Genomic DNA, 13,730 nt, shown 5'->3' with positions numbered 1-13,730 from the left:
AGTAGGTATGTATGTAGAAATATTCCCAAATAGTATGCTACTGAACATATCCTCTCAACTCCATGTTCACTACCTTCTTGTTACTACAGTGGCTTGAAATTGGCCATGGTAGAAATATTTACACCACAGAAATTAGCAATATGTAAGAAATTGGGGCTTTCTCCTCCTCGAGATTGCTGGTTGATAAACATTCATCAGCACACCACTGGGTGAAATTATACATTTTTTTTATACATATGTTTTGCTTATCATGTTGCCAAAGGGAAGAACATTTCTCTTAGATGTCTTTTCTCCTCTTTGGATTTGTTACAAACCGGTTTAAGTGCTGAGTCCCTGACCTGCCTCTCCAAGTAAGCCTTTTTCCTTTTTTTTTCTTACTCTCATTCTTGCCTTGATTCTTAAAATCCTAGACCCTATAAAGCATTCCTTGCAGCCCCACAGTGCTGTGGGCTGGGGGCTAAAGCAGTTCTTGGCAAACTCTGGCAGAAATCAAGAAAAAAAAATCAGAATTCAATCATGGCTGTTTCTTTTGTACAAGCAGTTGTTGATAGTATTAAAGCAAGATAATGGGACATTATCAAAAATATAGCACTGTTTTTACCTTATAAAATAGTTGGGTTGCATGCAACAGACTCTATGAAATCAAATGTTTATTACTAATGAGTTTGTTTTATTATTACTTGTGCTTTTAAAGTGGCTTGAAAGGTGGCATTTCCATGAGTATGCACATATTGATGATAACCCTTAGAAAAACATACACTTGAGGAGCCTATCCATCATTTAATTAGCCTAGGACTTCATCTCCCTCTCTGCCCAAAGTGTGGAAGTGGTAGCTCTTTCATGATGATGGGCACAGTTAATCCTTTGCTATCCATTGTGATGGGGCACAATGTATATAAAATATTTTTCTATGTATTTGTTTTGCCAGATACTGTGTCGAGATATTTGGCAATATCCGGATAACTGATTGAAGGGAGATAACTTCTCCCCAGGCCTATCTCCCGCCCGCTTTTAGAGTTGTGCAGGTCCACTTTAAGTGTAAAATCACTCACCTGGACTTGTGGGCTTGTATCACCAACATCTGTTATGGCGTATGTAGATGACGTTTAGGAGAAAAACCTTAGAAGTCTAGAAATCATATGATTAGTTCAGCACTGCAGCTCCCCATCTGCTTATAGTGTATAACTGGAAGCTCTTTCATCCTCATCAGCATGATTAAATGACTTAGTTTTTTTCATCTTTGGAGGGTATAATGTAAATAAGTGTCGTGTGTGTATGTGTGTGTGTACTGTCAGATATCTAACTAGGTATTTGGCTACATCTGGACAACTGATTGAAGGGAGATGCGCTCTCCCCAGTCCTCTTCCCTTGTCCTTTTTAGAATTGCTGCAGGCCCAGGTTAAATGTGAAATTACTCCCTGGAGTTTGCAGTTTATGTTACCAACCACCACATTTTATAGCTATGTAGGGGATGACTCTTAGGAAATAAATATTAGAAGCCTAGAAATCATTTAGTTGTTCTAGCACCAAATCTATCCATTTGCCTAATGTATTTAACATTCCATCCTCATCAACATGATGACGCCCCTTTCTTCCATCTTTGTAGGGCACATTGTATATAAATATTTTGTACATAAAGATCATCAAATACCATAATGAGGTATTTGGCTTCATCTGGAAAATTGACTGGAGGGAGACGCTGTCTCCCAGCCCTGCTTCCCTCGTCCCTGTTCAAGTTGCTGCAGGCCCAGGTTAGAAGATTACCAACCTGGAAGGGCATGCAGTTCATCTTACAATAAAAGCCCATTCATTTAAAAACTCAGAAATCATCCCAGTGCCTGTACTCCTCAAACCAATTTCCCTAAGGGAAGACTGGCACACCAGCCCAAAGAACAGGTGCTTCTCTTCCAACAGAAACATGGCCCCTGAAAGGGCACCAGCAGTAGGGAAACCAGTGTCCTCTGAATAGCTGCCATGAGAACATTTCAGATGCTCAAACTGAAAACTCTTAAAACCAATATTAAGCATCAGCATGCTTTAAGTGTAAGATAGCCCTTTGGAATTTACAAACACATGTGCAGCTATTTCCTTGTTCACAGATATGATGTACTCAGCCCCCTCCTAGGCACTATGAAGAAGACAGAGGAAGCATAAAAATTCTGGACTAATATTATATGTGTTTCTGAGATTGGGGAGTAGACTGAGTGCCTTTTTTACAAAGAAGATGCCATATTTGATTCAAGTATTTGTAGCATCAGCAAAAATGGGCAGAGGGCGGGAAGTTGAGAACACTAGGTTCTGTGCTATGTTACCTGTATTCAGTAGAACTGGTTCTGGAGTCAGGTTTTAAGTCATGATCCTGAAGCTTCCTTCCCCTCTTCCACTACTGATGCAATAATAGCTGTTTTCATTTTAATGAGCAGAGAACTAAGAGGAAAGGTCCTAGCTCTGCCTTCCACTTGCAGCTTCCCTTACCTCCTCTTATTGCTTTCATCTCAAATATCCCTGCTACTCAGCCAATCCTAAAGCTAAAGTACTGAGACGCACACAGAGGAAAGGTGTGAGAGTGCTTGGAAGCATCCAGCTAAGCCCACTGGATGAAAATCAGATAGGGCATCCTGTTGCAATATACTGGCCAGAGAAAAGCGCCAAGAACTTCAGGGATATTATTCACTGCTTTCTTGCTCCCTAACTCTAGATCAGATTGGATTTTACTTTGTGGTTCAGGAGTTAAGAAGTCAAATTGCTGACCGAGGTGGGGAAGGATGATGGAAATTAAAGGTTTACATGTGTTTAATGGCAGAACTGAGATTTGCTCAGCTTACCTCTTTCCCATCTGTCTGTAATAGCAATGACTGAATATAGTAGACCAGTGGAAGAGGAGTTGCAGGTTTAAATTTGTAACCTGACTCTGGGTTCTGTTCTAGGAATAGTGCATGTTTTAGAGGCTTTGCCAGTTGGGATACATTGTTGACTTGGGGGAGGATGAAGGAGAGAGCTGACGACCTAGACATAGGAAAGAGTAATTAACTAACTAGATGTTCTTCTGATCTCTTCCATGGTAGACATTCTGAGCACATTGGCCCAGTTAGTTGGTATGGTGAAGGGGCACCGTACTAACAGGTTTGCAGACTGAAACCTAATCCCATCACCAACACTTAGCAGGTATATGATCATGGGCAATTCATTCAATTGCCTGCCAATTATAGACTATATAGGGGGAAGAGCACTGGATTTGGAGTCAAGAAACCTGGACACTTGGCTCCACACTTCCTTAGCTGGGTAACTTTGGGCAAACCACTTGGTCTCTCAAGCCTAAGGTTCTTCAGCTATAAAATGGGAATAATACTTGACTAACTACCTCACAGAGTTGTGGTAAGAATATAATCAGATAACTGGATAAAAACACTATATAAACTGGAAAGCGCCATACGAATGTGAGAGATCAGTTTTATTATCAAATCACTGTTTTCCACTGCCTCTTGAATCGGTTTTATTCTAACCAACCATTACATCTTCCTCATCTTTTGGAGTATGGGTAATTGAGGCTTGGGTGTGTCATCAGGGACTGGAGTTATTTCAGCTCCCACGTAGAGGTGGGAGAGGTGGTTGATGGGGCGGTGGAATTTAGATACTAGCGATGTATATGGTAGGACATTTTCCTGGGTCACTTTGACAGTACCTTGGGAAATTATCAGAATCCTTGCAGAGGGCCTAGGCTGGGCACAAGGGAGAAAGCGAACAGTTGACTAAGAATTGAGGGGAGGGTCTGGAGCGCTACTGCCCTCCTGTCATTGCTGCGGGTGGGAGAGGCTAAGACTTCGGGTTTGACTGGAGGCCTAGGAGAGAAGAGTGCCCTTAGGGTTTCAAGAATTTTAATGCCTAGCAGCTGAGTAACAGGCATTAGTTCTGATAGATAGTGAAGGGGAGAAAGTGCCACCTGTTGTGAGATCACCTCTCCAGGGCAGCAGCTGCCTTGTTATCACCAGCAACCTTAGCCCTGGTCAGTAATATTTCTGCTAAGAAAGGTTTTGAAGCATGGCCTCCAATTACTTTCATAAGCCCTTGGAGGCAGGACTGTGTCTCATCCATCTTTGTATCTTCAGTACCATCTTGTAAGGTGCCTTGTACATAGTAGGTGCTTAATGAACAAATGTTGCTTGAATTTAGCTGTCGTCCAGCCCCACAGAGTTATGCTCCATTTGCTACCATGTGATATTTTTGAGAAACAATAGTGATTTAGATGCCAGCTGTATGTGACTTTGGGCAAGACTCTCCATCTATCTTGTCTTCATTTCATGTGTAAAATGAAGTGAGTAGATTCGATGCTCCCTAAGGTCCCTTCCAGCTCCAATACTTGACAAGCCTGTGATTCTAAATCGTTTCCATTGCCTCTGAACATGGGTGAGTAATGCCTCCACTGCAGCTCTGTTTCTCTGCAGGAGGCTTTGTTCAGAGGAGGTCTGACTATTGCACAACCAGTTTCTTCTTCCTCTTCAGCAGTTCTTTACTGTCTTCAGAATAGTTCTGGATGAGCGGCCTTTTCTGAAAGGATATTTAAAAATATATACTATTTAGGCGGGGCCCAGTGGCTCATGCCTGTAATCCCAGCACTTTGGGAGGCCAAGGTGGGTGCATCACCTGAGGTCAGGAGTTCAAGACCAGCCTGGCCAACATGGTGAAACTCCGTCTCTACTAAAAATACAAAAATTAGCTGGGCCTGGTGGCAAGAGCCTGTAATCCCAGCTACTGGGGAGGCTGAGGCAGGAAAATCGCTTGAACCCAGGAGGTGGAAGTTGTAGTGAGCCGAGATCACACCACTGCACTCCAGCCTGGGTGACAAGAATGAAACTCCGTCTCAAAAAATAAAATAAAATAAAATAAAATAAAATAAAATAAAATAAAATAAAAACTATCTTGCTTCTCAGAACCAGTGGGGAAGGAGAAGAGGGAAGGCAAAGAAAGAAACTGAGCATAGTAAACACAGCATTTTTTTGTAGGCTCTTATTTAAAATGTGTGTGTGTGTGTGTATTTCTGAGTAAGTATTGACTGGGAAAAAGAGAGAAGCCAATCAAAAGTATACTGTGCAATTGAGAGAGGCTGGCCCAGGATTTAAAACTTCCTGTGGGTAATCTAACTGTGAGTAGGTAGGAATCGGCCATATGGCGAAATGAGATCAATAGGAAATGTGCTTTTTGAGGAAATTTTATTTTAGTACCAAATGTTGCCAGTGACAATCTTCAGTTAAGTAAGTTATTCTGACCTAAAATTCTTACCTCTGCCACTTTGGTTTAAAAACAAAAACCCTTATATACATGGAATAATTATATTTTAATTAAGCATTTATCTTAGTTGTTTTCATCTATTCAAGCAAATGAATAAGCAGCATTTTTCATTGCACTTAAAAATGTAAAATACCTGCATGCCACTAATCTGTAACATTTTACCTGTTCAGATGCCTGTAATGTGTGACTTTATGTGTGTCTGTGTTGTTTTGAAGAGAATAAAGGAAATAATACTTTGCAAACTGTTTAAACAAGTGTTTAAACTTTTATTGGCAACATTTATTGGGGCTAAGCAGTTATTGAAAACTCCGCATAGTTTTATTTTCTATTTGAAACTTCAATCAAATCAAGACTATTATATTCATTAGGGAATTAAAGACTAATTTGCTTTTTAAATGTGAAGTTGAACACTGTGTGGAAAGTAAATGTGTGATAAAGCAAAATGTATCAAGTATGAAATATTATACTTTTACCCTGGATAATTATTCAGGACCCCAGTTGGCCCAAATAGGTGCAATTTTTAATCCTTTGAAATTAGCCAGCCAGACCTAATGCTAAGGTAAATGTAAACCGTTTTAATTAATTAAGATCTTTCTGCTTTCAAACATATAATGTATCTATTTCTGTCAGGAATGATATTTCCAAATGAAAATGTAAAGAACATTGGGAATTAATAAACTTTCCTTTCAAAGTAAAGACTGGTTTTATATGGCTAATTTTTAGACAGTGTTTCTTTAAAAACAAATGGTTGGCATCATGTTCTTAGATGAGCACATTTGCAGAAAACTATTAAATGCCCTTATTATGAAGAAACAAGACAACTACAAGTAGCCATAACAGAAACAACTTGTTATCAAACAAAAATATACACATTTGGCTAGTTAAAAGTTTGTTAGAATGAATGGGAACAGGAATACAGAAAGCCCAAACAGGTTAACTATTTTACCCTGAATTTTTTACACTAATTTTGGATTTACATTATTATTCTTTTTAAAGCTCTTCTGGTAATTTGTAATACTGAACACTAAAAATGAAGTTATGTTGTAAAGGTTTGACCCTGGAAAAACAGGAAAAACTGTTCTTCCTGCCCTTTTGCTGAACTCTGTCCCAACTCTTTGACCCTTGGATTTCAGTTTAGACTGATAAAGTTCAACTGAGAAACATAAAGGGCCAGTGTCTAATTTCTATATTTGCTGTTTCACACCTTCTCTTGGACAAGAAAGTATAGTAATTATTTCGTTTAAAAGATTCTCCCTTTCAGCCTATTGGGTTATGATGAATAGAGTGGTTACAAGTGTGCACCCTGGGGTCACACCTGCCTGGTTCAGATCTCACTTCCATTAGTTATACGAATTTGTGCAAATTACCAAGCCCCAGCTTCATCTGTAAAGTAGTAACAATTGTAGCATTTTTCACAGTAGTACTATTATGCAGATTAATGTGTAAAAACTCTTAGAAGTATCCGAGATATAGAAGGCACTTAGAATTTTTAAATTCTAACCTAAATAAATATCTATGTGAAACAGGAAATGTTCCGTTGTCCCCCTTGCAGGGCATGCGACAGGGGAAGTTGCTCGCTTCTTCAGTGCCCCGCTGCTCAAACGTCTAGGGGAGCATACACACGGGCAGGCTGTGGGGCTCTGACCCCACGGCAGCGTCTAGGGGTGAATGTTTACAGCTGAAGCCCCAGTGGGCGTGTTGTTACAGGGTGCTCTTAGTTTGCCGTCTATAGGCGGCTTGTGTTAACCAGTCAATTAGAACTTAACTACCTTGCCTGAAGGACAGAGGGCTTTCTGTATCCTAGGTTCTTGCCTTGGTGTGCTGGAAGAAATGGATCACACGTGGGCTTGGAGAATGAGTGCAAACTTTCATTGAGTGGAAGTAGCTCTCCACAAATGGGGGAGCCAGAGGGAGATGGTTTTCCCTTGGAGTTCTGGCTGCTCGGCCGGCTCCCCTCCGACTGCCCTGGCCAAACTCCGCCTCATCCCACTGGTGGATGGCCGCATGGCCTGCCAGGTGCATCTGTTGGTGTATTCTTCCACCGATGTGCTCTCCTCAGTGGCCTATCTACAGCCAGCCACCTGTGTCTTCTTCCACCGACCCTCTCCTAAGTCCAGCCGCCTGTGTCTCCGCCTTGCCAGTGTCTCAGGTTTTTATAGGCCCAGGATGGGGGCGTGGCGGGCCAGGGTGGTCTCGGGAAATGCAACATTTGGGCGGGAAGGCAGGAGTGCCTGTCCTCACCTAGGTCCGTGGGGGCGGGGCCCTAGCCAGAGACCACACTACCCTCTGCCCAGCGCTTCCCTAACCCTGTTCCGTATCATTTAAAGGGACTACACTCTTCCCTTCCCAGCACTCCTGTATCACATGGATATTAACGCCAACAAAGTTCTCCATTTTATGCCAACAATGTCAAGAATTTAAACAGGATTGAGTGCATCTTACTCATTTTTAAATTTCTACTGGCCATTCCCTTCTAGGACACAGGCCCTCCCCCATCACTCCAAGAACTGAATACAAATAAGAGAACTGATGCAGGCGTTACTCCTGACCCACCTTCTCATTAGCTCAGCACTTGTGATTTCCCTCATGTTTCCCTTGTTTAGGCTTGCTGTGCCTTGTGGGTATCCTCTTTTGGATTTGCCCATTTGGCTTCTGGAGCGACTCCTGGAATTTCACATCTGTTTCGTGTTAGACTTAACTTTGTTATGGACAAACCTCTCTCAGCCTGATAACTCAGCCTTTTTTTATGGCTTTCAGAAGTAGTGCCCTGTGTCCCCTCTTCTCTGGTTACCAACCCACTGCCTGCCTACTCCCAGCAGTCGGGGAACACAATCAGATACCATGGCCTCTGGCAAATGTCCCACACATCCAAGGACCTCACTAGAACTAGATGTTTGTGTGCTTGCATGAGATTGGGCTATGCTTCTGGCCACACCAACCTAAGAAGGGAGATTATGTAGGAAAGGCAGGCGTATGACTCAAAATGTGTGGTGGTGGGGAGGAGATTCTACAAACTGTTGACCACTGGACATATAAATCCAGAGCAAAATTTTAGAAAAGTGTATTCTCCACTTTAGTGGTTTGTAAGCAGTTGGAAGTGAAGCTGTGACCTCTAAAAGCCAGCACAGAATCACTTAAAATAATTGATAGGAAATCTTGAGAGCAAAGTCAAAAAAACACACTGTGTTTGGATTACAGCAAGACATTTGACAAAGCCTCACAGCGTCCTTGAGAAATACGGGCCACGTAAGAGAGTGGCTAACTAGTTTTGTTTTTTTGTTTGTTTTTGTTTTTGTTTTGTTTTGTTTTGTTTTAGACGGAGTCTGGTTTACACCTGTTTTTTGGCAGCTCTTCTGGTTTATTGGTTATCTTGAATTTTTTTTTTTTTTTTTCTTTGAGGCAGAGTTTCACTCTGGCACCCAGGCTGGAGTGCAGTGGCGCCATCTCGGCTCACTGCAACCTCCGACTCCTGGGTTCAGGAGATTCTCCTGCCTCAGCCTCCTGAGTAGCTGGGATTACAGGCACCCGCCACCACGCCCATCTAATTTTTGTATTTTTAGTAGAGATGAGGTTTCACAACATAGGCCAGGCTGGTCTCAAACTCCTGACTTTAGGTGATCCGCCCATCTTGGCACCCCAAGGTGCTGGGATTACAGGCGTGAGCCACCACACCTGGCCCAATGTGGCTAACTAGTTAAATGACTGGTTTAGACAATTGATCATAAGTAAATGCTAATGGATGGATTAATTTCGACCAGGTCTTAGTAGCCACCACAAGGCTCTTTCCTAGACATGTCTTGTTTAGCAGTTGATCGGTATGTGATACTGATAGAATGCTGATGAGGTATTCAGCTGATAGGCACTGGGAGGGACAAGGAATACTTTGATAGGTTCAAAAATATATGGACTGGCCAAAGTATAAGTCTATATATAATTGGATAAAATTTAATAGATGTAATAGTACGCTTTTTTACTTTTAATTTTAAAAATCAACTTAAAAAATAGCATGAGGAGAATATTACCCAACTGCCATCTGTGTGGAGAAAGACTTAGATGTTTTAGTTTATCAAAAGCTTAATGTGGATACACACAAAAACACACACACGGAGCAATAAATTAAATCATGCCACCAGAGAAAGTCACCTTCACTAAAAGGAAGACAGGAAGGAAGAAGGAAGAGAAGACCATAAAGTAACTAGAAAACAACAAAATGGCAGGAATAAGTCCTTACTTAGCAGTAATAACATTGAATATAAATGGACTAAACTCCCCAGTAAAAACACATACTATCCTTTTATTGGGCCGAATAACATTTTTAAAAAAGACTGACTGATCTGTTGCATACAGGTAAGGCTTTACCTTTAAAGATACACATAGGCTGAAAATGAAGGGATGGAAAAAGATATTTCATGCTAATGGAAACCAAAAAAGAACAGAAGTCACTATACTTATATCAGACAAAATAGAGTTCACGACAAAACTGTAAGAAGAGACAAAGAAGGTCATTATATAATGATAAAGGGGTCAATTCAGCAAGAGGATATAACAATTTTAAATACATGTGCCCCCAATACTGGAGCATCCAGATATATAAAGCAAATATTATTAGAACTAAAGAGAAAGAGAGAGAGAGAGATCTCAATGCAATAATAGCTGGGGACTTCAACACCCCACTTTCAGCATTGGACCCATCTTCCAGACAGAAAATCAACAAAGAAACATTGGACTTAATCTGCAAACAAAGAAACATTGGACTTAAACTATAGGCCACATGGACCTAAGAGATATTTACAGAACGTTTTATCCAAGAACTGCAGAATACACATTCTTGGCAGCATATGGATCATTCTCAGGTATAGATGCTTTGTCACAAAACAAGTCTTAATATATTTTTTAAAATTGTGATAATATCAGGCATCTTCTCTGACCACAATGGAATAAAACTTAAAATCAATAGCAAGAGGAATTTTAGAAACTATACGAATACACGGAAATTAAACAATATGCTCCTGAATGACCAGTGGGTCAATAAAGAAATCAGAAAGAAAATTGAAAAATTTTCTTGAAACAAATGATGATGGAAACAGAACATACCAAAACCTATGGGATACAGTGAAAGCATTACCATGAAGGAAGTTTATAGTGTCTACATCAAAAAAAAGAAGAAAAACTTCAAATAAATAATGAGGCATCTTAAAGGACTAGAAAAGCAAGAGCAAGCCAAACCCAAAATTAGTAGAAGAAAAGAAATAATAAAGATCAGAGCACAAATAAATGAAACTGAAATGAAGAAAATAACATAAAAGATCAATGAAACAAAAAGTTGGTGTTTTGAAAAGATTAGGAAAATTGACAAACCATTACCCAGACTAAGAAAAAAAAAAAGACCCAAATAAAATCAGAAATGGAAAGGGAGACACTACAACTTATACTACAAAAATTCAAAGGATCATTAGTAGCTACTATGAGCAACTATATGCAAATAAATTGGGAACCTAGAGGAAATGAATAAATTCCTAGACACATAAACCTATCAAGATTGTATCATGAAGAAATCCAAAGTGTGACCAGACCAATAACAAGTAACAAGATTGAAGACATAATAAAAAGTCTCCCAGTAAAGAAAAGCCCAAGAGGCCGGGCGCAGTGGCTCAAGCCTGTAATCCCAGCACTTTGGGAGGCCAAGGTGGGCGGATCATGAGGTCAGGAGTTCGAGACCATCCTAGCCAACATAGTGAAACCCCGTCTCTACTAAAAATACAAAAAAAATTAGCAGGGCATGGTGGCGGGCACCTGTAGTCCCAGCTACTCGGGAGGCTGAGGCAGGAGAATCACGTGAACCCGGGAGGCGGAGCTTGCAGTGAGCCAAGATGGTGCCACTGCACTCCAGCCTGGGGGACAGAGCCAGACTCTGTCTCAAAAAAAAAAAAAAGAAAAGCCCAAGACTTGATGGCTTCACTGCTGAATTCCACCAAACATTCAAAGAAGAACTAATACCAATTCTACTCAAACTACTCCAAAAAAAATAGAAGAGAAGGGAATACAAACTCATTCTACAAGTCCAGTATTACCCTGAGACCAAAACTAGACAAAGGCACATCAAAAAAAGAAAATTACAGACCAATGTCTCTGAAGAATATTGATGCAAAAATCCTCAACAAAATACTAGCAAACTGCATTCAACAAGACATTTAAAAATCATTCTTCATGACCAAGTAGAATTTATCCCTGGAATGCAAGGATGGTTCAACATACACAAATCAGGCCAAGAGTGGTGGCTCACGCCTGTAATCCCAGCACTTTGGGAGCCTGGGCAACAAGGTGAAACCCTGTCTCTACCAAAAAACAAAAAATTAGCCAGGTATGGTTGTGTGCATCCGTGGTCTCAGCTATTAAGAAGGCTGAGGTGAAAGAATCGCTTGAGCCTAGGAGGTAGAAGTTCCAATGAGCCAAGATTGTAGTACTGCATTCCAACCTGGGTGACTGAGCAAGAACCTTACTCAAACAAAAAAACAACCAAAAAAAACCCACCAGAAATCAATCAACGTGACACACCATATCAACAAAGTGAAGGACATAAACCATACGATCATTTCAATTGATGCTAAAAAAAAATTGATAAAATTCAATATCCCTCCATAATAAAAACCCTCAAAAAACTGGGTATGCTTTGGGAGGCCGAGGTGGGCGGATCACAAGGTCAGGAGATTGAGACCATCCTGGCTAACACAGTGAAACCCCATCTCTACTAAAAAATACAAAAAAATTAGGTGTGGTGGCAGGCACCTGTAGTCCCAGCTACTCGGGAGGCTGAGGCAGGAGAATGGTGTGAACCTGGGAGGCGGAGCTTGCAGTGAGCTGAGATTGCACCACTGTACTCCAGCCTGGGTGACAGAGCAAGACTCCATCTCAAAAAAAAACAAAACTGGGTATAAAAGGAACATACCTCAACGTAATAAAAACCATATGTGACAGACCCACAGATAGTTTCATACTGAATGGGAAAAAATTAACTCTTTCCTCTAAGATCTGGAACAAGACAAGGATGCCCACTTTCACCACTGTTATTCAACATAGTACTGGAAGTTCTAGCTAGAGCAATCAGACAAGAGAAATAAATAAAGAGCATCCAAATTAGAATAGAAGAAATCAAATTATCCTTGTTTGCAGATGACATAATCTTACATTTGGAAACACCTAAAGATGCCATCAAACAGCTATTAGAACTGATAAAAAAAATTCCGTAAAGTTGCAGGAAACAAAGTCAACATATAAAAATCAGTAGCATTTCTATATGCCAACAATGAACAACCTGAAAAAGAAATTTAAAAAGTAATCCCCGCTGGTGCTTTTCATGTTCTAGTAATGCACACATTTTGGCCCTGGCTCCCAATACCACAAGTTTCTTTTATGTACTTAGGTTCACTTATGGATGCATCACTTTAAAAGCCAGGAATTTAGGAAAGGTTCATAACATTTTTATAGAACCTTAAGCTTTTTGAAGGGTAAACACTTGTAAAACTTCTCTAAAGAACTGGTCGGGTGCGATGGCTCAAATATGTAATCCTAGCACTTTGGGAGGTCATGGTGGGTGGATCACTTGAAGTCAGTAGTTTGAGATCAGCCTGACCAACATGGTGAAACCCTGTGTCTACTAAAAATACAAAAAAATTATCTGGGAGTGGTGGTGCATGCCTGTAGTCCCAGCTACTCAGGAGGCTGAGGCAGGAGAATCACTTGAACCCAGGAGGCGGAGGTTGCAGTGAGTCAAGATGGCACCACTGCACTCCAGCCTGGGCAACAGAGCGAGATTTCATCTAAAAACAAACAAACAAACAAAAAAATTAAAAACTTAAGGAGGGTAAAAATGAAGAGAGTTTAGTTAATGGGTACAAAAATACACTTGGAATAAGTTTTAGTGGTTCAACAGCACAGTGGGGTGACTGTAGTTGTCAGTAATGTATTGCATATTTCAAAATAGCTGGAAGAGATTTGAAATGTTCTCAACACAAAGAAATAATCAATGTTTGAGATGATGACCAATTACCCTGATTTGATTATTACACATTGTATCATGTATCAAAATATCACATGTACTCCCATGCATATGTACAATTATAATGTATCAATAAGAATTTAGTAAAAGACAAAAAGAAACAATTATTTAAGACTTTCAAGCAAATAGGAAAATAAGCTGACAATTACCACAAATATCAAGAGGGAATCCATTGGCTAGATAACTTAGAAAAAACAATATATTGTTTTTGAGCCAATAAATGTTTATAAAAAATTTAAATAATACAAGGAGGTCAGGTGCAGTGGCTCACACCTGTAATCCCAGCACTTTGGGAGGCCGAGGCTGGAGGATCACTTGAGGTCAGGAGTTTGAGATCAGCCTGGCCAACATGGTGAAACCCTGTCTCTACTAAAAATACAAAAATAAG

Source organism: Nomascus leucogenys, chromosome 6, assembly GCF_006542625.1.
Source record: "Nomascus leucogenys isolate Asia chromosome 6, Asia_NLE_v1, whole genome shotgun sequence".
Classification (NCBI taxonomy): domain Eukaryota; kingdom Metazoa; phylum Chordata; class Mammalia; order Primates; family Hylobatidae; genus Nomascus; species Nomascus leucogenys.
This window is presented reverse-complemented; position numbering follows the sequence as displayed.